This window comes from Amblyomma americanum, chromosome 5, assembly GCF_052857255.1.
Source record: "Amblyomma americanum isolate KBUSLIRL-KWMA chromosome 5, ASM5285725v1, whole genome shotgun sequence".
NCBI lineage: Eukaryota > Metazoa > Arthropoda > Arachnida > Ixodida > Ixodidae > Amblyomma > Amblyomma americanum.
This window is the reverse complement of record NC_135501.1, coordinates 31,116,767-31,141,126: the sequence shown is the minus strand read 5'-3', so window position 1 is coordinate 31,141,126 and position 24,360 is coordinate 31,116,767.

Genomic DNA, 24,360 nt, shown 5'->3' with positions numbered 1-24,360 from the left:
GCCAAGCTCCGAACGAGAGATGAAAGCTGCATTTTTTGTGAAAAAGAAATTCTGAAGCAGCTTTGCACAACTGCCATCTCTGCCTTAAAACTTGTGAAGTAGTCATGAATTGCGAGGAGACTCTGCTGTAAGTGCAGAGTGAACATGGAGCTGGTCACCATTTTTCAAGATCAAATCAAGAAATAGTGCATCAGCAACCTATTCTCAACCTCCAGCTCTGTGCAGCCATCTTTTTTTTTAGGGAACAATGTAGCTGCCACATTTAGGAAGTTGGCTTCATTTGTTTATTTATTTATTTATTTATTGTACCCTCAGGTCCCGAAGGCATTACAGAGGGGAGTGGGAATACATAAAAATTCAGCCTAAACAGCAACAACAAGGAGGGAAAACAAAAATAAACCAGGAATACATAAAAAGTGAAAACACAGGAAGGCAATAAGATTAGAACGCAGTGGGGATATATTAAAACAGCGTGTAGGCAGTAAAAAGGCAATTTTTATACAGTAATAAACGACACATACTCAGATAGAAACACTAAGGACTTTACGAAATGCATTGTTATCGGAAATACCTGCGATGTCGTGGGGAAGGTGATTCCAGCTGACACAAGTTCGGGGTATGAATGAGTCATGAAAACATTTGGTGTGACAAGATGGGATTCCAACTTTATGACGGTGATCAACGCGTGCTGATATGTAACATAGACTAGACAGTAACTTAGGATTGAGAAAGCTGTTGTGGTAAATTTTAGGAAAGAGACACAATGAGGATATTGATCTGCGGTGGGAAAGAAGTGGTAGGGACAAACTTGATTTCATGGCCGTTACACTGCTTGTTCGGTGATAATTAGAAAGAAGGAAACGGCATGCGCGGTTCTGTACAGCTTCCAAATCTGAAACGAGTGAATCGATGCCAGGGCTCCAGACAGATGCAGCATATTCTAACTTGGACCGAACCAATGTTTTATAAAGTAATAATTTTATTGAAGTAGATGAACGTGAGAAATTTCTGCGAAGGTACCCAAGCATGCGATCAGCGTTATTTATTATGTATTCAACGTGAGTTTTCCAATACAGGTTACAAGAAACGTAAACACCCAGATATTTATAACATGACACGGTTTCGAGAGACACGTTGTTAATGTGATAAGAAGAAGGGGCATTAGAGAGACGAGAAATGCGTACATGTTTACACCTATTAATGTTTAGTTGCATGTTCCAAGTAAAACACCGGTCAAGAACCTTCTTAATATCAGATTGAAGACAAGAGACATCATTACCATCTTTAATTTCGCGGTAAATAACACAATCATCGGCAAAAAGATTAATTGAAGAAGAAATGTTAGCCGGTAAGTCATTTGAATAGATGAGAAAAAGGAGGGGCCCAAGAACTTACCCTTGAGGCACGCCGGAACGGACAGGCAAAGAATGAGAGTTTATATTGTTCGCTGTTACGAATTGTGAACGGTTAGAAAGAAAGCATTGTAGCCATGCAAGGACATTAGGGTCTATGTTATGATTGCTTAATTTAAGAAAGAGAAGCTCATGTGAAACAGTATCAAACGCTTTCGAGAAGTCCAAAAATAGGCAATCTGCCTGAGACCCGTGGTCAAGGATGCAATGAAGGTCATGTGTGAAACATATTAGCTGAGTTTCGCATTAAAAAGACTTACGAAAACCATGCTGGGCAATGCTGAAAAAGGAGTTAGATTCTAAAAAAGAGTTGAGATGAGAATATATGACGTGTTCCATGATCTTGCACGGAATACTAGTGAGTGATATAGGTCTAAAGTTATCAGGAGAATGTTTACTTCCGGACTTATGCAGTGGAGTTACCTTCCCAGTTTTCCAATCATTGGGAATACAACCTGCTGCAAGAGACTGCTCAAACAATTTAGTAAGAATTATGAAACAATAGTACTTTGTATTAATTAAAAACTTCGAATTAATGTTGTCAACACCGCAGAAAGAGGAAACCTTAAGATTTTCTATGATGCACTGGATGCCTGACGCGTCGAATATAACTGGATCCATAGGAAGAGAATCAAAAACAGGGCACATGCGATGAACAAGAGAAACGTTGGTAGAAAATGCCGCAGCAAATATATTGTTTAGAACAGAAGCACATTCGTATGGAGGAAAGGCAACACCATCAGAAGAAGTAAGTAGTATTGTGGAAGGGTCTTTCTTGTTAACTACATTTCAAAATTGTTTTGGATTATTGACCAGCATAGCAGGCAGTGTGTGGTTAAAAAATGTGTCCTTTGCGTTTTTTAGCGCACCTTTGTACTCTGCAGCTGCGGAAAAGTAGGCCTCCCATCGTTGTTTAGAATTCAACAACTTCGCAGAGCGGAACAAGCGCTTCTTTTTATTGGAGAGTCTTTTTAAAACATTGTTAAACCAAGGTGAATCCCGATCGCGCTTCAAAGATCTTAATGGTACAAAAGTGTTAATGAGATGTTCAACGATATCCTTGAACAAATCCCAGTTAGCGTAAAGAGAACGCTGTGAAAAGCCTGGTAAGTAATCATCCAAAAAACCAGCTAGTTCGCAGTTAATAGCATTAAAGTCAGCCCGTTTATAATCTCTAATGTGTTTAGTCTGACTAACTCGGATAGATACAGGAATTTGTACATCAAAATGCAGCAAAGAATGATCACTGAGACCAGGTAGGTAAAAAATCGAAGGGATATGATCAGGCACGTTAGTTAGAACAAGATCTAAAACATTCGATGAGGATAAAGTAGTTCGAGTAGGTTTAGAGACTAACTGCGAAAGATTGAAATCCATACAAGTTGACAAAATCTTTTTACACTCAGTAGAAAAAGAGCTGAGATAAGGTGATGTACTAGTCCACACGATACTAGGGTAGTTAAAGTCACCAGCTAAGACAATAGGTGTACTCGGAAATCGTACAGTGATCATGTTAAGGGAATCATGCAATTCATCAACGAATATATGGCTCGAGGACGGGGGACGGTAACATATACCCACAATCATTCTCTTAAAACGTACACTAAGTTCCACCCAAACCAGTTCCAGGCTAGTTGAAATATTATTAGGCGACGCTACAAAATTATTCGCGACAGCTATTAAAACACCTCCTCCAGATCTCTCACTTCTGTCAGATCTAAACACGTTATAGCGGTTTTTGCAGTCAAATAGTTCAATGTCCGCTATCTTGGAAGAAAGCCATGTTTCGGTTATTAAGACGACATCAGCATCACACGAATCAATGATAGGATTAAGTTCATCGCGCTTGGGTAGTAAGCTTCGTATGTTGGAAAAAAGAAAAGAAAGCGAGTTGCCAGTATCGGACACTGGCCCACTGCCCCTCGAGCAGCCCTACGGCGCGTAGGTCGAGCCAGAAGTACCGTCATTTGACTGCTGATCGTGGACTGGCGAAGGAGACAATCGATCAGTCGGCTCAGCATGTGATGAAGCAGCGATACCGTGACTTGAGTTACTATCAAGAGAAGTTGCTGATGCCCGAAGATTAGCCTCCATGAAAACGCAGTCGCGAGCAGGGTTATAACTGTAGCATTTGTTCTTAATGTACAGTTTGTTGTGCCTAAGCTTGTAAAATGAGTCCTGACCCTTAGCGAATTGAAGCAGCTTTTTCCTGGCCTGACGCGTTTCCAACGAGTAATCTTCACTTACGGTGATACCTTCATCTTTAAGTTTCGCTGGCCGGGATAGAATTTGTTGCTTTGTTTTAAAGGAGGAGAAGTTCACGATGACCGGGCGACATTTATCATCCGTAAATGTACCAATCCTATGGGTACGTTCAAACGCATCCTTCATAAGCGCCGGACTGAAGCAGTTAGAGATAACGCTCAAAAGCTTGTCTTCCGTTCCTTCCCATGTTTCCGTTGGACTGTAACGTAAACCAAAAAACAATAGATTGTCTTTTCGCTGCCTGTCATCAAGCTGTGACTGACTAAGCCGCAATTTGGCATTCTCGCTAATCAGGTTATCAGCGAGTTCGCGCAGGGTCAGCAGCTCTTGTCGAGCTTCGTCAGAAGCAGAAGCTTGAAGTTCAACTGCCGACAGCCTCGCATCGATATCGGAGATATTTTTTTTCATAGATTCCTGATTTTCCTTTATTTCAGATATGGAAGCAATTAGGCGTAACTGTTCGGATCCATTCTAGCAGTGCGTGAGTTAACGTTCTGTAATAAAGTTAACACGTCATTAAGCTTTTCCTGTACAGAGTCATCCGTTTCACTGTTCTTAGAACGCGTACCAGGGCCAGGGTTAAGTTCGACATCACCCGACTGCAGAACCAGCTGAGCACACACATCAAATGACTGCAGAAGCAAACCTAATAGCACTTGTGGGTGTGGGAACAGCACAAGACAAATATTGCTAGATTTCTTTGCAAACATAGGAACGTCATTACTAACCTGCATGAACAAACGCATGCTGTCAAGCAACCGTGCCACGATGCTGTTCACACGCCCACTGGAAGGCGCGGGCCGCTGGCGTTCGTTTATATCCAGAGGAAATGGTGATGTCGTAGGCGATCAGCTGAACTTCTGCGAAGGAGCCACGGTCAAAGAGGGTTGCCAGGACGGGTCATATGAAGCCAGGTCAGCATAACAGCAATAAGGTGCAGGTGCAATCCATGCGGTGTCTGTTGGAGCGGTCGATGCAACGTAGATCTGAAGATATCCCGCTATCTGCATGAACAAACGCATGGTGCCAATCAACCGTGCCACGATGTTGTTCACACGCCCACTGGAAGGCGCGGACCGCTGGCGTTCGTTTATATCCAGAGGAAATGGTTATGTCGTAGGCGATGAGCTGAACTTGTGCGAAGGAGCCACGGTCCAAGAGGGTTGCCAGGACGGGTCATATGAAGCCAGGTCAGCATAACAGCAATAAGGTGCAGGTGCAATCCATGCGGTGTCTGTTGGAGCGGTCGATGCCACGTAGATCTGAAGATATCCCGCTATCTGCATGAACAAACGCATGCTGTCAAGCAACCGTGCCACGATGCTGTTCACCAACAGGACGTTTTTTATTATTCAGCATGGTTACTTGTGGAAAGCAATCAAGAAAACAAGCGAGCATTCATAAAAGATGTTGAGGTTGTTTAGCTATGCAGAAATCCATGAACTAACCAGTTTCTGTAAGTGCTGACTGCAAGTCAAGATTAAACATTTGCATTCATGTAGCATGGACGTTTACTGTTACCTCTCAATTTTATATTGCGTGTATACAGGCTCAAAGCTGGCCGTATGTCACATGAGCCAAGCTCCGACCGACAGATGAAAGCTGCATTTTTTAGTGAAAAACAAATTCTGAAGCAGCTTTGCACAACTGCATCTCTGCCTTGGACCTTGTGAAGTAGTCATGAATTGCCAGGAGACTGCTGCAAGTCCAGAGTGAATATGGAGCTGGTCAACATTTTTCAAGATCAAATCAAGAAATAGTGCATTAGCAACCTATTCTAAACCTGCAGCTCTGTGCAGCCATCCTTTTTTAGGGAACAATGCAGATACCACATTTAGGATGTTGGCTTCATTTGATGTGGAAGAGCTCACCAACAGGACGTTTTTTTTTAATATTCAGCGTTGTTATTTGTGGAAGGCAATCAAGAAAACAAGTGAGCATTCCTAAAAGATGTTGAGATTGTTTAGCTATGCAGAAATTTATGAACTAGCCAGTTTCTGTAAGTGCTGACTGCAAGTCAAGATTAAATATTTGCATTCATGTTGCATAGATGCCTGCTGTTATCTCTCAATTTTATACTGCGCTTTTATACAGGCTCAAAGCTGGCCGTATGTCACAGCAGCCAAGCTCTGAACGACAGATGAAAGCTGAATTTTTTAGTGAAAAATCTGAAGCGTCTTTGCACAACTGCCATCTCTGCCTTGGACCTTGTGAAGTAGTAATGAATTGCCAGGAGACTGCTGCAAATCCAGAGTGAACATGGAGCTGGTCAACATTTTTCAAGATCAAATCAAGAAATAGTGCATCAGCAACCTATTCTAATCCTCCAGCTCTGTGCAGCCATCTTCTTTTTAGGAAAAAATGCAGCTGCCACATTTAGGATGTTGGCTTCATTTGATGTGCAAGTGATCACCAACAGGACGGTTTTTTAATATTCAGGGCTCTTATTTGTGGCCAGCAATCAAGAAAGCAAGTGAGCGTTCCAAAAATATTTTGATTTTCATCTATGCAGAAATCCATGAACTAGCCAGCTTCTGTATGTGCTGACTGCAAATCAAGATTAAACATTTGCATTCATGTTGCATGGACGTTTGCTGTTACCGCTCAATATTATATTGCACTTTTATACAGGCATAAAGCTGGCCGTATGTCACAGGAGCCAAGCTCCGAACGACAGATGAAAGCCGCATTTTTTAGTGAAAAATAAATTCTGAAGCAGCTTTGCACAACTGCCATCTCTGCCTTAAAACTTGTGAAGTAGTCATGAATTGCGAAGAGACTCTGCTGTAAGTGCAGAGTGAACATGGAGCTGGTCACCGTTTTTCAAGATCAAATAAAGAAATAGTGCATCAGCAACCTATTCTCAACCTCGAGCTCTGTGCAGCCATCTTTTTTCAGGAAACAATGCATCTGCCACATTTAGGATGTTGGCTTCATTTGATGTGCAAGTGATCACCAACAGGACGTTTTTTTTTAATATTCAGCGTTCTTATTTGTGGCCAGCAATCAAGACAGCAAGTGAGCATTCCAAAAAGATTTTGAGGTTGTTCATCTATGCAGAAATCGATGAACTAGCCAGCTTCTGTATATGCTGACTGCAAGTCAAGACTAAAAATTTCCATTCATCGTGAATGGACATTTGTTGTTACCTCTCAATTTTATATTGCGTGTATACAGGCTCAAAGCTGGCCGTATGTCACAGGAGCCCAGCTCCGAACGACAGATGAAAGCTGCATTTTTTAGCGAAAAAGAAATTGTGAAGCAGCTTTGCAAAACTGCCATCTCTGCCTTAAAACTTGTGAAGTAGTCATGAATTGCGAGGAGACTCTGCTGTAAGTGGAGAGTGAACATGGAGCTGGTCACCGTTTTTCAAGATCAAATCAAGAAATAGTGCATCAGCAACCTATTCTCAACCTCCATCTCTGTGCAGCCATCTTTTTTTAGGGAACAATGCAGCTGCCACATTTAGGTTGCTGGCTTCTTTTGATGTGCAAGTGCTCACCAAAAGGACTATTTTTTTAATATTCAGCGTTGTTATTTGTGGAAAGCAATCAAGAAAACAAGTGAGCATTCCAAAAAGATATTTTATTTTATTTATTTATTTATTTATTTAGGACATACTGCAGGCCCAGTGAAGGGCCCTGGCAGGAGGGGCACAATAAAAACAATACAAAAAAGCACAAAACAAAAATCAATGAACGGCCTGTTCAATGGCATCAACGTCAACTGTTGATGATGGTGGTAACTGATTCCACTCGGTAATGGTGCGGCGAAAAAAAGAGAATTTGAATATGTTAGTTCTGGCAAAGTAAGGTTTTAACGATTCAGTGTGCCTGTTTCTTGTTGACCTGGACGTTATCGGTTGGAGATACAAATCGGGGGGCCAATGACAGTTTGTTAGTTTTCAATAGAAAGAGAAATCTTAACCTTAGTATTCTACGCCGAGTTTCAAGGGACTGTATATTATGTTGAAGCAACAGAGCAGATGGTGAGTCAGTGGTGCGATATTTAGAAAATATAAACCGAACTGCTTTGCGCTGAATTCTTTCAAGGGCATTAATGTTAGTCTTTGTGTGAGGATCCCAAACAGTGCATGCATACTCAAGTTTTGGTCTAATCATGGTGTAATATGCAAATTGCTTAACGTTAGGGGGAGCTAGTTTTAACTTGTGCCTAAGAAAACAGAGATTGCGAAATGAAGAAGAGCATACGGTATCAATATGTTTCTTCCAACTAAGATTATTCGTTAGTGTTACTCCTAGGTACTTGTATTCTTTGACTTCTGAAAGGTGCCGAGTGGGAAGATTATATGAAAAGAAATGACTGTTTCTTTTATTAGTAATCCGCATAAATACTGCCTTGTCAGCGTTTAGTTCCATCCCCCATTTAACGCACCATTCACTAACATTGTGTAGGTTATGATTAAGTAAAATCTGGTCGTCTTGAACTTTCACTTCATTAAACAAAACACAATCGTCGGCAAACAACCTAATTTGAACAGGATGAGAGATGATGTCTGTAATGTCATTATTATAGATAAGAAACAGTAATGGCCCAAGGACACTGCCTTGCGGGACACCAGAAGTGACTGGAAGTTTGTTAGAACAATGACCATCGATACTAACATATTGAAATCGGTTAGATATATAAGCCGCAACCCAATTAACAATAAAAGAAGGAAGACCTATAGTTTCTAGTTTATGGATAAGCTTATTGTGCGGAACTAAATCAAAAGCTTTCTTAAAATCTAGAAATATGACATCTATTTGGCCGGAATGGTCCAGAACTTGAGCGAAATTGTGAATTACGGATGTAAGTTGGGTGACCGTAGAAAAGCCTTTGCGGAAACCATGCTGGAAAGCCGATAATTTGTTGTTGTCATCGAGAAATGTTTTAATGTAATTGGCTACGATATGTTCAAGAAGCTTGCAGCATGAAGAGGTCAACGATATGGGACGGTAATTAATAAAGAATGCGGTATCACCTGTTTTGTGTATGGGAACGACACGGGCCACCCTCCAATCGGGTGGTAGACTTGAAGACAAAAGAGAAGCACGAAAAATGATACCAAGAAAGTGCGAAACCATCTCAGCATAACGATGTAAAAATGAATTAGGTATTTCGTCAGGCCCAGGAGTTGATTTTGTTTTAAGATTCAAAAGCATTGGCTTATTGAGGTTGTTTATCTATGCAGAAATTCATGAACTAGCCAGTTTCTGTAGGTGCTGACTGCAAGTCAAGATTAAATATTTGCATTCATGTTGCATGGACGTTTGCTGTTACCTCTCAATTTTGTACTGCGCTTTTACACAGGCTCAAAGCTGGCCGTATGTCACAGCAGCCAAGCTCCGAACGACAGATGAAAGCTGAATTTTTTAGTAAAAAAAAATTCTGAAACATCTTTGCACAACTGCCATCTCTGCCTTGGACCTTGTGAAGTAGTAATGAATTGCCAGGAGACTGCTGCAAGTCCAGAGTGAACATGGAGCTGGTCAACATTTTTTATGATCAAATCAAGAAATAGTGCATTATCATCCTATTCTAAACCTCTAGTTCTGTGCAGCCATCCTTTTTTATGGAACAATGCAGCTACCACCTTTAGGATGTTGGCTTCATTTCATGTGCAAGTGCTCACCAAAAGGACTGTTTTTTTAATATTTAGCGTTGTTATTTGTAGAAAGCAATCAAGAAAACATGTGAGCATTTAAAAAAGATGTTGAGGTTGTTTATCTATGCAGAAATCCATGAACTAGCCACTTTCTGTAAGTGCTGACTGCAAGTCAAGATTAAATATTTGCATTCATGTTGCATAGATGCCTGCTGTTACCTCTCAATTTTGTACTGCGCTTTTATACAGGCTCAGAGCTGGCCGTATGTCACAGCAGCCAAGCTTCGAACGACAGATGAAGGCTGCATTTTTTTAGTGAAAAAAAATTCTGAAACATCTTTGCACAACTGACATCTCTGTCTTGGACCTTGTGAAGTAGTAATGAATTGCCAGGAGACTGCTGCAAAACCAGAGTGAACATGAAGCTGGTCAACATTTTTCAAGATCAAATCAAGAAATAGTGCATCAGCATCCTTTTATAAACCTCCAGCTCTCTGCAGCCATCCTTTTTTTAGGGAACAATGCAGCTACCACATTTAGAATGTTGGCTTCATTTGTTGTGCACGTGATCACCAACAGGACGTTTTTATAAATATTAAGCATTCTTATTTGTGGCCAGCAACAGCAAGCTTCTGTAAGTGCAGACTGCAAGTCAAGATTAAATATTTGCATTCATGCTGCATGGATGCTTACTGTTACCTTTCAATTTTATATTGCGCTTTTATACAGGATTAAAGCTGGCCGTATGTCCCAGGAGCCAAGCACCGAACGACAGATGAATGCTGCATTTTTTAGTGAAAAATAAATTCTGAAGCAGCTTTGCACAACTGCCTTTTCTGCCTTGACCTTGTGAAGTAGTCATGAATTGGCAGGAGACTGCTGCAAGTCAAGAGTGAACATGGAGCTGGTCAACATTTTTCAAGATCAAATCAAGAAATAGTGATCAGCAACCTATTCTCAACCTGCAGCTATGTGCAGCCATATTTTTTAGGGAAAAATGCAGCTACTACATTTGTGATGTTGGCTTCATTTGATGTGTAAATGATCACCAACACGACGTTTTTTTTAATATTCAGCGTTCTTATTTGTGCCCAGCAATCAAGACAGCAAGTGAGCGTTCCAAAGATTTTGAGGTTGTTCTTCTAAGCAGAATTCCATGAACTAGGCAGCTTCTGTAAGTGCTGACTGCAAGTCAAGATTAAACATTTGCATTCATGTTGCATGGACGTTTGCTGTTACCTCTTAATTTTATATTGCGTGTACACAGGCTCAAAGCTGGCTGTATGTCACAGGAGCCAAGCTCCGAACGACAGATGAAAGCTGCATTTTTAGTGAAAAACAAATTCTGAAGCAGCTTTGCACAACTGCCATCTCTGCCTTGGACCTTGTGAAGTAATGAATTGCCAGGAGACTGCTGCAAGTCCAGAGTGAACATGGAGCTGGTCAACATTTTTCAAGATCAAATCAAGAAATAGTGCATTAGCAACCTATTCTAAACCTCCAGCTCTGTGCAGCCATCCTTTTTTAGGGAACAATGCAGATACCACATTTAGGATGTTGGCTTCATTTGATGTTGAAGAGCTCACCAACAGGACGTTTTTTTAATATTCAGCGTTGTTATTTGTGGAAGGCAATCAAGAAAACAAGTGAGCATTCCTAAAAGATGTTGAGGTTGTTTAGCTATGCAGAAATCCATGAACTAGCCAGTTTCTGTAAGTGCTGACTGCAAGCCAAGATTAAACATTTGCATTCATATTGCATGGACGTTTGCTGTTACCTCTCAATTTTATATTGCGTGTATACAGGCTCAAAGCCGGCCGTATGTCACAGGAGCCCAGCTCCGAACGACAGATGAAAGCTGCATTTTTTAGTGAAAAACAAATTCTGAAGCAGCTTTGCACAACTGCCATCTCTGCCTTAAAACTTGTGAAGTAGTCATGAATTGCGAGGAGACTCTGCTGTAAGTGCAGAGTGAACATGGAGCTGGTCACCATTTTTCAAGATCAAATCAAGAAATAGTGCATCAGCAGCCTATTCTCAACCTCCAGCTCTGTGCAGCCATCGTTTTTTTAGGGAACAATGCAGCTGCCACATTTAGGATGTTGGCTTCATTTATTTATTTATTTATTTATTTATTTATTTATTTATTTATTGTACCCTCAGGGCCCGAAGGCATTACAGAGGGGAGTGGGAATACATAAAAATTCAGCCTAAACAGCAACAACAAGGAGGGAAAACAAAAATAAACCAGGAATACATAAAACATGAAAACACAGGAAGGCAATAAGATTAGAATGCAGGGGGGATATATTAAAACAGTGTGTAGGCAGTAAAAAGGCAATTTTTATACAGTAATAAACGACACATACTCAGAAAGAAACATTAAGGACTTTACGAAATGCATTGTTATCGGAAATACCTGCGATGTCGTGGGGAAGGTGATTCCAGCTGACACAAGTTCGGGGTATGAATGAGTCATGAAAACATTTGGTGTGACAAGATGGGATTCCAACATTATGACGGTGATCAACGCGTGCTGATATGTAACATTGACTAGACAGTAACTTAGGATTGAGAAAGCTGTTGTGGTAAATTTTATGAAAGAGACACAATGAGGATATTGATCTGCGGTGGGAAAGAAGTGGTAGGGACAAACTTGATTTCATGGCGGTTACACTGCTTGTTCGGTGATAATTAGAAAGAATGAAACGGCATGCGCGGTTCTGTACAGCTTCCAAATCTGAAACGAGTGAATCGATGCCAGGGCTCCAGACAGATGCAGCATATTCTAACTTGTACCGAACCAATGTTTTATAAAGTAATAATTTTATTGAAGTAGATGAACGTGAGAAATTTCTGCGAAGGTACCCATGCATGCGATCAGCGTTATTTATTATGTATTCAACGTGAGTTTTCCAAGACAGGTTACAAGAAACGTAACAACCCAGATATTTATAACATGACACGGTTTCGAGAGGCACGTTGTTAATGTGATAAGAAGAAGGGGCAATAGAGAGACGAGAAATGCGTACATGTTTACACCTATTAATGTTTAGTTGCATGTTAAAAGTAAAACACCGGTCAAGAACCTTGTTAATATCGGATTGAAGACAAGAGACATCATTACCATGTTTAATTTCGCGGTAAATAGCACAATCATCGGCAAAAAGAATAATTGAAGAAGAAATGTTAGCCGGTAAGTCATTTATATAGATGAGAAAAAGGAGGGGCCCAAGAACTTACCCCTGAGGCACGCCGGAACGGACAGGCAAAGAATGAGAGTTTATATTGTTCGCTGTTACGAATTGTGAACGGTTAGAAAGAAAGCATTGTAGCCATGCAAGGACATTAGGGTCTATGTTAAGACTGCTTAATTTAAGAAAGAGAAGCTCATGTGAAACAGTATCAAACGCTTTCGAGAAGTCCAAAAATAGGCAATCTGCCTGAGACCCGTGGTCAAGGATGCAATGAAGGTCATGTGTGAAACATTTTAGCTGAGTTTCGCATGAAAAAGACTTACGAAAACCATGCTGGGCAATGCTGAAAAAGGAGTTAGATTCTAAAAAAGAGATGAGATGAGAATATAAGACGTGTTCCATGATCTTGCACGGAATACTAGTGAGTGATATAGGTCTAAAGTTATCAGGAGAATGTTTACTTCCGGACTTATGCAGTGGAATTACCTTCCCAATTTTCCAATCATTGGGAATACAACCTGTTGCAAGAGACTGCTCAAACAATTTAGTAAGAATTATGAAACAATAGTACTTTGTATTAATTAAAAACTTCGAATTAATGTTGTCAACACCGCAGAAAGAGGAAACCTTAAGATTTTCTATGATGCACTGGATGCCTGACGCGTCGAATATAACTGGATCCATAGGAAGAGCATCAAAAACAGGGCACATGCGATGAACAAGAGAAACGTTGGTAGAAAATGCCGCAGCAAATATATTGTTTAGAACAGAAGCACATTCGTATGGAGGAAAGGCAACACCATCAGAAGAAGTAAGTAGTATTGTGGAAGGGTCTTTCTTGTTAACTACATTCCAAAATTGTTTTGGATTATTGACCAGCATAGCAGGCAGTGTGTGGTTAAAAAATGTGTCCTTTGCGTTTTTTAGCGCACCTTTGTACTCTGCAGCTGCGGAAAAGTAGGTCTCCCATCGTTGTTTAGAATTCAACAACTTCGCAGAGCGGGACAAGCGCTTCTTTTTATTGGAAAGTCTTTTTGAAACATTATTAAACCAAGGTGATTCCCGATCGCGCTTCAAAGGTCTTAATGGTACAAAAGTGTTAATGAGATGTTCAACGATATCCTTGAACAAATCCCAGTTAGCGTAAAGAGAACGCTGTGAAAAGCCTGGTAAGTAATCATCCAAAAAACCAGCTAGTTCGCAGTTATTAGCATTAAAGTCAGCCCGTTTATAATCTCTAATGTGTTTAGTCTGACTAACTCGGATAGGTACAGGAATTTGTACATCAAAATGCAGCAAAGAATGATCACTGAGACCAGGTAGGTAAAAAATCGAAGGGATATGATCAGGCACGTTAGTTAGAACAAGATCTGAAACATTCGATGAGGATAAAGTAGTTCGAGTAGGTTTAGAGACTAACTGCGAAAGATTGAAATCCATACAAGTTGACAAAAACTTTTTACACTCAGTAGAAAAAGAGCTAAGATAAGGTGATGTACTAGTCCACACGATACTACGGTAGTTAAAGTCACCAGCTAAGACAATAGGTGTACTCGGAAATCGTACAGTGATCATGTTAAGGGAATCATGCAATTCATCAACGAATGTATGGCTCGAGGACGGGGGACGGTAACATATACCCACAATCATTCTCTTAAAACGTACACTAAGTTCCACCCAAACCAGTTCCAGGCTAGTTGAAATATTAATAGGCGATGCTACAAAATTATCCGCGACAGCTATTAAAACACCTCCTCCAGATCTCTCACTTCTGTCAGATCTAAACACGTTATAGCGTTTTTTGCAGTCAAATAGTTCAATGTCCGCTATCTTGGAAGAAAGCCATGTTTCGGTTGGTAAGACGACATCAGCATCACACGAATCAATGATAGGATTAAGTTCATCGCGCTTGGGTAGTAAGCTTCGTATGTTGGAAAAAAGAAAAGAAAGCGAGTTGCCAGTATCGGACACTGGCCCACTGCCCCTCGAGCAGCCCTACGGCGCGTAGGTCGAGCCAGAAGTACCGTCATTTGACTGCTGATTGTGGACTGGCGAAGGAGACAATCGATCAGTCGGCTCAGCATGTGATGAAGCAGCGATACCGTGACTTGAGTTACTATCAAGAGAAGTTGCTGATGCCCGAAGATTAGCCTCCATGAAAACGCAGTCGCGAGCAGGGTTATAACTGTAGCATTTGTTCTTAATGTACAGTATGTTGTGCCTAAGCTTGTAAAATGAGTCCTGACCCTTAGCGAATTGAAGCAGCTTTTTCCTGGCCTGACGCGTTTCCAACGAGTAATCTTCACTTACGGTGATACCTTCATCTTTAAGTTTCGCTGACTGGGATAGAATTTGTTGCTTTGTTTTAAAGGAGGAGAACTTCACGATGACCGGGCGACATTTATCATCCGTAAATGTACCAATCCTATGGGTACGTTCAAACGCATCCTTCATAAGCGCCATACTGAAGCAGTTAGAGATAACGCTCAAAAGCTTGTCTTCCGTTCCTTCCCATGTTTCCGTTGGACTGTCACGTAAACCAAAAAACAATAGATTGTCTCTTCGCTGCCTGTCTTCAAGCTGTGACTGACTAAGCCGCAATTTGGCATTCTCGTTAATCAGGTTATCAGCGAGTTCGCGCAGGGTCAGCAGCTCTTGTCGAGCTTCGTCAGAAGCAGAAGCTTGAAGTTCAAATGCCGACAGCCTCGCATCGATATCGGAGATATTTTTTTTCATAGATTCCTGATTTTCCTTTATTTCAGATATGGAAGCAATTAAGCGTAACTGTTCGGTTTCCATTCTAGCAGTGCGTGAGTTAACGTTCTGTAATAAAGTTAACACGTCATTAAGCTTTTCCTGTACAGAGTCATCCGTTTCACTGTTCTTAGAACGCGTACCAAGGCCAGGGTTAAGTTCGACATCACCCGACTGCAGAACCAGCTGAGCACACACATCAAATGACTGCACAAGCAAACCTAATAGCACTTGTGGGTGTGGGAACAGCACAAGACAAACATTTCTAGATTTCTTTGCAATCATAGGAACGTCATTACTAACCTGCATGAACAAACGCATGCTGTCAAGCAACCGTGCCACGATGCTGTTCAGACGCCCACTGGAAGGCGCGGGCCGCTGGCGTTCGTTTATATCCAGAGGAAATGGTGATGTCGTAGGCGATGAGCTGAACTTCTGCGAAGGAGCCACGGTCAAAGAGGGTTGCCAGGACGGGTCATATGAAGCCAGGTCTGCATAACAGCAATAAGGTGCAGGTGCAATCCATGCGGTGTCTGTTGGAGCGGTCGATGCCACGTAGATCTGAAGATATCCCGCTATCTGCATGAACAAACGCATGCTGCCAATCAACCGTGCCACGATGCTGTTCACACGCCCACTGGAAGGCGCGGGCCGCTGGCGTTCGTTTATATCCAGAGGAAATGGTTATGTCGTAGGCGATGAGCTGAACATGTGCGAAGGAGCCACGGTCCAAGAGGGTTGCCAGGACGGGTCATATGAAGCCAGGTCAGCATAACAGCAATAAGGTGCAGGTGCTATCCATGCGGTGTCTTTTGGAGCGGTCGATGCCACGTAGATCTGAAGATATCCCGCTATCTGCATGAACAAACGCATGCTGTCAAGCAACCGTGCCACGATGCTGTTCACCAACAGGACGTTTTTTTAATATTCAGCATGGTTATTTGTGGAAAGCAATCAAGAAAACAAGCGAGCATTCATAAAAGATGTTGAGGTTGTTTAGCTATGCAGAAATCCATGAACTAACCAGTTTCTGTAAGTGCTGACTGCAAGTCAAGAATAAACATTTGCATTCATGTTGCATGGACGTTTACTGTTACCTCTCAATTTTATATTGCGTGTATACAGGCTCAAAGCTGGCCGTATGTCACATGAGCCAAGCTCCGACCGACAGATGAAAGCTGCATTTTTTAGTGAAAAACAAATTCTGAAGCAGCTTTGCACAACTGCATCTCTGCCTTGGACCTTGTGAAGTAGTCATGAATTGCCAGGAGACTGCTGCAAGTCCAGAGTGAACATGGAGCTGGTCAACATTTTTCAAGATCAAATCAAGAAATAGTGCATTAGCAACCTATTCTAAACCTCCAGCTCTGTGCAGCCATCCTTTTTTAGGGAACAATGCAGATACCACATTTAGGATGTTGGCTTCATTTGATGTGGAAGAGCTCACCAACAGGACGTTTTTTTTATTATTCAGCGTTGTTATTTGTGGAAGGCAATCAAGAAAACAAGTGAGCATTCCTAAAAGATGTTGAGATTGTTTACCTATGCAGAAATTTATGAACTAGCCAGTTTCTGTAAGTGCTGACTGCAAGTCAAGATTAAATATTTGCATTCATGTTGCATAGATGCCTGATGTTACCTCTCAATTTTATACTGCGCTTTTATACAGGCTCAAAGCTGGCCGTATGTCACAGCAGCCAAGCTCTGAACGACAGATGAAAGCTGCATTTTTTTAGTGAAAAAAAAAATTCTGAAGCGTCTTTGCACAACTGCCATCTCTGCCTTGGACCTTGTGAAGTAGTAATGAATTGCCAGGAGACTGCTGCAAACCCAGAGTGAACATGGAGCTGGTCAACATTTTTCAAGATCAAATCAAGAAATAGTGCATCAGCAAGCTTTTCTAATCCTCCAGCTCTGTGCAGCCATCTTCTTTTTAGGAAAAAATGCAGCTGCCACATTTATAATGTTGGCTTCATTTGATGTGCAAGTGATCACCAACAGGACGGTTTTTAATATTCAGGGCTCTTATTTGTGGCCCGCAATCAAGAAAGCAAGTGAGCGTTCCAAAAATATTTTGATTTTCATCTATGCAGAAATCCATGAACTAACCAGCTTCTGTATGTGCTGACTGCAAGTCAAGATTAAACATTTGCATTCATGTTGCATGGACGTTTGCTGTTACCTCTCAATATTATATTGCACTTTTATACAGGATTAAAGCTGGCCGTATGTCACAGGAGCCAAGCTCCGAACGACAGATGAAAGCCGCATTTTTTAGTGAAAAATAAATTCTGAAGCAGCTTTGCACAACTGCCATCTCTGCCTTAAAACTTGTGAAGTAGTCATGAATTGCGAAGAGACTCTGCTGTAAGTGCAGAGTGAACATGGAGCTGGTCACCGTTTGTCAAGATCAAATAAAAAAATAGTGCATCAGCAACCTATTCTCAACCTCGAGCTCTGTGCAGCCATCTTTTTTTAGGGAACAATGCAGCTGCCACATTTAGGATGTTGGCTTCATTTGATGTGCAAGTGATCACCAACAGGACGTTTTTTTTTATATTCAGCGTTCTTATTTGTGGCCAGCAATCAAGACAGCAAGTGAGCATTCCAAAATATTTTGAGGTTGTTCATCTATGCAGAAATCCATGAACTAGCCAGCTTCTGTATGTGCTGACTGCAAGTCAAGACTAAAAATTTCCATTCATCGTGAATGGACATTTGCTGTTACCTCTCAATTTTATATTGCGTGTATACAGGCTCAAAGCTGGCCGTATGTCACAGGAGCCCAGCTACGAACGACAGATGAAAGCTGCATTTTTTAGCGAAAAAGAAATTCTGAAGCAGCTTTGCAAAACTGCCATCTCTGCCTTAAAACTTGTGAAGTAGTCATGAATTGCGATGAGACTCTGCTGTAAGTGCAGAGTGAACATGGAGCTGGTCACCGTTTTTCAAGATCAAATCAAGAAATAGTGCATCAGCAACCTATTCTCAACCTCCATCTCTGTGCAGCCATCTTTTTTAGGGAACAATGCAGCTGCCACATTTAGGTTGTTGGCTTCTTTTGATGTGCAAGTGCTCACCAAAAGGACTATTTTTTTAATATTCAGCAATGTTATTTGGGGAAAGCAAGCAAGAAAACAAGTGAGCATTCCAAAAAGATGTTGAGGTTGTTTATCTATGCAGAAATCCATGAACTAGCCAGTTTCTGTAAGTGCTGACTGCAAGTCAAGATTAAATATTTGCATTCATGTTGCATGGACGTTTGCTGTTACCTCTCAATTTTGTACTGCGCTTCTATACAGGCTCAAAGCTGGCCGTATGTCACAGCAGCCAAGCTCCGAACGACAGATGAAAGCTGCATTTTTTATTTAAAAAAAATTCTGAAACATCTTTGCACAACTGCCATCTCTGCCTTGGACCTTGTGAAGTAGAAATGAATTGCCAGGAGACTGCTGTAAGTCCAGAGTGAACATGGAGCTGGTCAACATTTTTTGTGACCAAATCAAGAAATAGTGCATTAGCAACCTATTCTAAACCTCCAGCTCTGTGCAGCCTTCCTTTCTTAGGGAACAATGCAGCTACCACATTTAGGATGTTGGCTTCATTTGATGTGCGAGTGCTCACCAAAAGGACTATTTTTTTATTATTCAGCGTTGTTATTTGGGGAAAGCAATCAAGAAAACAAGTGAGCATTCCAAAGAGATGTTGAGGTTGTTTATCTATGCAGAAATCCATGAACTAGCCATTTTCTGTAAGTGCTGACTGCAAGTAAAGATTAAATATTTGCATTCATGTTGCATAGATGCCTGCTGTTACCTCTCAATTTTATACTGCGCTTTTATACAGGCTCAAAGCAGGCCGTATGTCACAGGAGCCAAGCTCCGGACGACAGATGAAATCTGCATTTTTTAGTGAAAAAGAAATTCTGAAGCAGCTTTGCACGACTGCCTTTTCTGCCTTGACCTTGTGAAGTAGTCATGAATTGGCAGGAGACTGCTGCAAGTCCAGAGTGAACATGGAGCTGGTCAACATTTTTCATGATCAAATCAAGAAATAGTGCATTAGCAACCTATTCTAAACCTCCAGCTCTGTGCAGCCATCCTTTTTTAGGGAACAATGCAGCTACCACATTTAGGATGTTGGCTTCATTTGATGTGGAAGTGCTCACCAACAGGACGTTTTTATTAAATATTAAGCATTCTTATTTGTGGCCAGCAACAGCAAGCTTCTGTAAGTGCAGACTGCAAGTCAAGATTAAATATTTGCATTCATGCTGCATGGATGTTTACTATTACCTTTCAATTTTATATTGCGCTTTTATACAGGCTCAAAGCTGGCCGTATGTCCAAGGAGCCAAGCTCTGTACGACAGATGAAAGCTGCATTTTTTAGTGAAAAAGAAATTCTGAAGCAGCTTTGCACAACTGCCTTTTCTGCCTTGACCTTGTGAAGTAGTCATGAATTGGCAGGAGACTGCGGCAAGTCCAGAGTGAACATGGAGCTGGTCAACATTTTTCAAGATCAAATCAAGAAATAGTGATCAGCAACCTATTCTTAACCTCCAGCTCTGTGCAGCCATCCTTTTTTAGGGAAAAATGCAGCTACTACATTTGTGATGTTGGCTTCATTTGATGTGTAAATGATCACCAACACGGCGTTTTTTTTAATATTCAGCGTTCTCATTTGTGCCCAGCAATCAAGACAGCAAGAGAACGTTCCAAAGATTTTGAGGTTGTTCTTCTAAGCAGAATTCCATGAACTAGGCATCTTCTGTAAGTGCCGACTGGAAGTGAAGATTAAACATTTGCATTCATGTTGCATGGACGTTTGCTGTTACCTCTCAATTTTATATTGCGTGTATACAGGCTCAAAGCCGGCCGTATGTCACAGGAGCAAAGCTCCGAACGACAGATGAAAGCTGCATTTTATAGTGAAAAAGAAATTCTGAAGCAGCTTTGCACAACTGCCATCTCTGCCTTGGAACTTGTGAAGTAGTCATGAATTGCCAGGAGACTGCTGCAAGTCCAGAGTGAACATGGAGCTGGTCAACATTTTTCAAGATGAAATCAAGAAATAGTGCATTAGCAACCTATTCTAAGCCTCCAGCTCTGTGCAGCCATCCTTTTTTTAGAGAACAATGCAGCTACCACATTTAGGATGTTGGCTTCATTTTATGTACAAGTGCTCACCAAAAGGACTATTTTTTTAATATTCAGCAGTGTTATTTGTAGAAAGCAATCAAGAAAACAAGTGAGCATTCCAAAAAGATGTTGAGGTTGTTTATCTATGCAGAAATCCATGAACTAGCCAGTTTCTGCAAGTGCTGACTGCAAGTCAAGATTAAATATTTGCATTCATGTTGCATAGATGCCTGCTGTTACCTCTCAATTTTATACTGCGCTTTTATACAGGCTCAAAGCTGGCCGTATGTCACAGCAGCCAAGCTCTGAACGACAGATGAAAGCTGCATTTTTTTAGTGAAAAAAAAATTCTGAAGCGTCTTTGCACAACTGCCATCTCTGCCTTGGACCTTGTGAAGTAGTAATGAATTGCAAGGAGACTGCTGCAAGCCCAGAGTGAACATGGTGCTGGTCAATATTTTTCAAGATCAAATCAAGAAATAGTGCATCAGCAACCTATTCTAAACCTCCAGCTCTGTACAGCCATCATTTGGTTTAGGGAACAATGCAGCTACCACAATTAAAATGTTGGCTTCATTTGATGTGCAAGTGATCACCAACAGGACGTTTTTTTTAATATTAAGCACTCTTATTTGTGGCCAGCAACAGCAAGCTTCTGTAAGTGCAGACTGCAAGTCAAGATTAAATATTTGCATTCATGCTGCATTGACGTTTACTGTTAATTTTCCATTTTATATTGCGCTTTTATACAGGCTCAAACAGGCCGTATGTCACAGGAGCCAAGCTCCGGACGACAGATGAAATCTGCATTTTTTAGTGAAAAAGAAATTCTGAAGCAGCTTTGCACGACTGCCTTTTCTGCCTTGACCTTGTGAAGTAGTCATGAATTGGCAGGAGACTGCTGCAAGTCCAGAGTGAACATGGAGCTGGTCAACATTTTTCATGATCAAATCAAGAAATAGTGCATTAGCAACCTATTCTAAACCTCCAGCTCTGTGCAGCCATCCTTTTTTAGGGAACAATGCAGCTACCACATTTAGGATGTTGGCTTCATTTGATGTGTAAATGATCACCAACACGGCGTTTTTTTTAATATTCAGCGTTCTCATTTGTGCCCAGCAATCAAGACAGCAAGAGAACGTTCCAAAGATTTTGAGGTTGTTCTTCTAAGCAGAATTCCATGAACTGGGCATCTTCTGTAAGTGCCGACTGGAAGTGAAGATTAAACATTTGCATTCATGTTGCATGGACGTTTGCTGTTACCTCTCAATTTTATATTGCGTGTATACAGGCTCAAAGCCGGCCGTATGTCACAGGAGCAAAGCTCCGAACGACAGATGAAAGCTGCATTTTTTAGTGAAAAACAAATTCTGAAGCAGCTTTGCACAACTGCCATCTCTGCCTTGGAACTTGTGAAGTAGTCATGAATTGCCAGGAGACTCTGCTGCAAGTCCAGAGTGAACATGGAGCTGGTCAACATTTTTCAAGATGAAATCAAGAAATAGTGCATTAGCAACCTATTCTAAGCCTCCAGCTCTGTGCAGCCATCCTTTTTTTAGGGAACAACGCAGCTACCACATTTAGGATGTTGGCTTCATTTTATATACAAGTGCTCACCAAAAGGACTATTTTTTAAATATTCAGCAGTGTTATTTGTAGAAAGCAATCAAGAAAACAAGTGAGCATTCCAAAAAGATGTTGAGGTTGTTTATCTATGCAGAAATCCACGGACTAGCCAGTTTCTGCAAGTGCTGACTGCAAGTCAAGATTAAATATTTGCATTCATGTTGCATAGATGCCTGCTGTTACCTCTCAATTTTGTACTGCGCTTTTATACAGGCTCAAAGCTGGCCGTATGTCACAGGAGCCAAGCTCCGGACGACAAATGAAATCTGCATTTTTTAGCGAAAAAGAAATTCTGAAGCAGCTTTGCACGACTGCCTTTCTGCCTTGACCTTGTGAAGTAGTCATGAATTGGCAGGAGACTGCTGCAAGTCCAAAGAGAACATGGAGCTGGTCAACATTTTTCAAGATCAAATCAAGAAATAGTGCATTAGCAACCTATTCTAAACCTCCAGCTCTGTGCAGCCATCCTTTTTTAGGGAAAAATGCAGCTACTACATTTGTGATGTTGGCTTCATTTGATGTGTAAATGATCACCAACACGGCGTTTTTTTTAATATTCAGCGTTCTCATTTGTGCCTAGCAATCAAGACAGCAAGTGAACGTTCCAGAGATTTTGAGGTTGTTCTTCTAAGCAGAATTCCATGAACTAGGCATCTTCTGTAAGTGCCGACTGGAAGTGAAGATTAAACATTTGCATTCATGTTGCATGGACGTTTGCTGTTACCTCTCAATTTTATATTGCGTGTATACAGGCTCAAAGCCGGCCGTATGTCACAGGAGCAAAGCTCCGAACGACAGATGAAAGCTGCATTTTTTAGTGAAAAACAAATTCTGAAGCAGCTTTGCACAACTGCCATCTCTGCCTTGGATCTTGTGAAGCAGTCATGAATTGCCAGGAGACTCTGCTGCAAGTCCAGAGTGAACATGGAGCTGGTCAACATTTTTCAAGATGAAATCAAGAAATAGTGCATTTGCAACCTATTCTAAGCCTCCAGCTCTGTGCAGCCATCCTTTTTTTAGGGAACAATGCAGCTACCACATTTAGGATGTTGGCTTCATTTTATATACAAGTGCTCACCAAAAGGACTATTTTTTTAATATTCAGCAGTGTTATTTGTAGAAAGCAATCAAGAAAACAAGTGAGCATTCCAAAAAGATGTTGAGGTTGTTTATCTATGCAGAAATCCACGGACTAGCCAGTTTCTGCAAGTGCTGAGTGCAAGTCAAGATTAAATATTTGCATTCATGTTGCATAGATGCCTGCTGTTACCTCTCAATTTTGTACTGCGCTTTTATACAGGCTCAAAGCTGGCCGTATGTCACAGGAGCCAAGCTCCGGTCGACAGATGAAATCTGCATTTTTTAGTAAAAAAGAAATTCTGAAGCAGCTTTGCACGACTGCCTTTTCTGCCTTGACCTTGTGAAGTAGTCATGAATTGGCAGGAGACTGCTGCAAGTCCAGAGTGAACATGGAGCTGGTCAACAGTTTTCATAATCAAATCAAGAAATAGTGCATTAGCAACCTATTCTAAACCTCCAGCTCTGTGCAGCCATCCTTTTTTAGGGAACAATGCAGCTACCACATTTAGGATGTTGGCTTCATTTCATGTGGAAGTGCTCACCAACAGGACGTTCTTTTAATATTCAGCGTTGCTATTCGTAGAAAGCAATCAAGAAAACAAGTGAGCATTACTAAAAGATGTTGAGGTTCTTAAGCTATGCAGAAATCCATGAACTAGCCAGTTTCTGTAAGTGCTGACGGCAAGTCAAGATTAAATATTTGCATTTATGTTGCATAGATGCCTGCTGTTACCTCTCAATTTTATACTGCACTTTTATACAGGCTCAAAGCTGGCCGTATGTCACAGCAGCCAAGCTCCGAACGACAGATGAAAGCTGCATTTTTTAGTGAAAAAAAAATTCTGAAGCATCTTTGCACAACTGCCATCGCTGCCTTGGACCTTGTGAAGTAGTAGTGAATTGCCAGGAGACTGCTGCAAATCCAGAGTGAACATGGAGCTGGTCAACATTTTTCAAGAACAAATCAAGAAACAGTGCATCAGCAACCTATTCTAAACCTCCAGCTCTGTGCAGCCATCCTTTTTTTAGGGAACAATGCAGATACCACATTTAGAATGTCGGCTTCATTTGTTGTGCAAGTGATCACCAACAGGACGTTTTTTTAATATTAAGCATTCTTCTTTGTGGCCAGCAACAGCAAGCTTCTGTAAGTGCAGACTGCAAGTCAAGATTAAATATTTGCATTCATGCTGCATGGACGTTTACTGTTAATTTTCCATTTTATATTGCGCTTTTATACAGGCTCAAAGCTGGCCGTATGTCCAAGGAGCCAAGCTC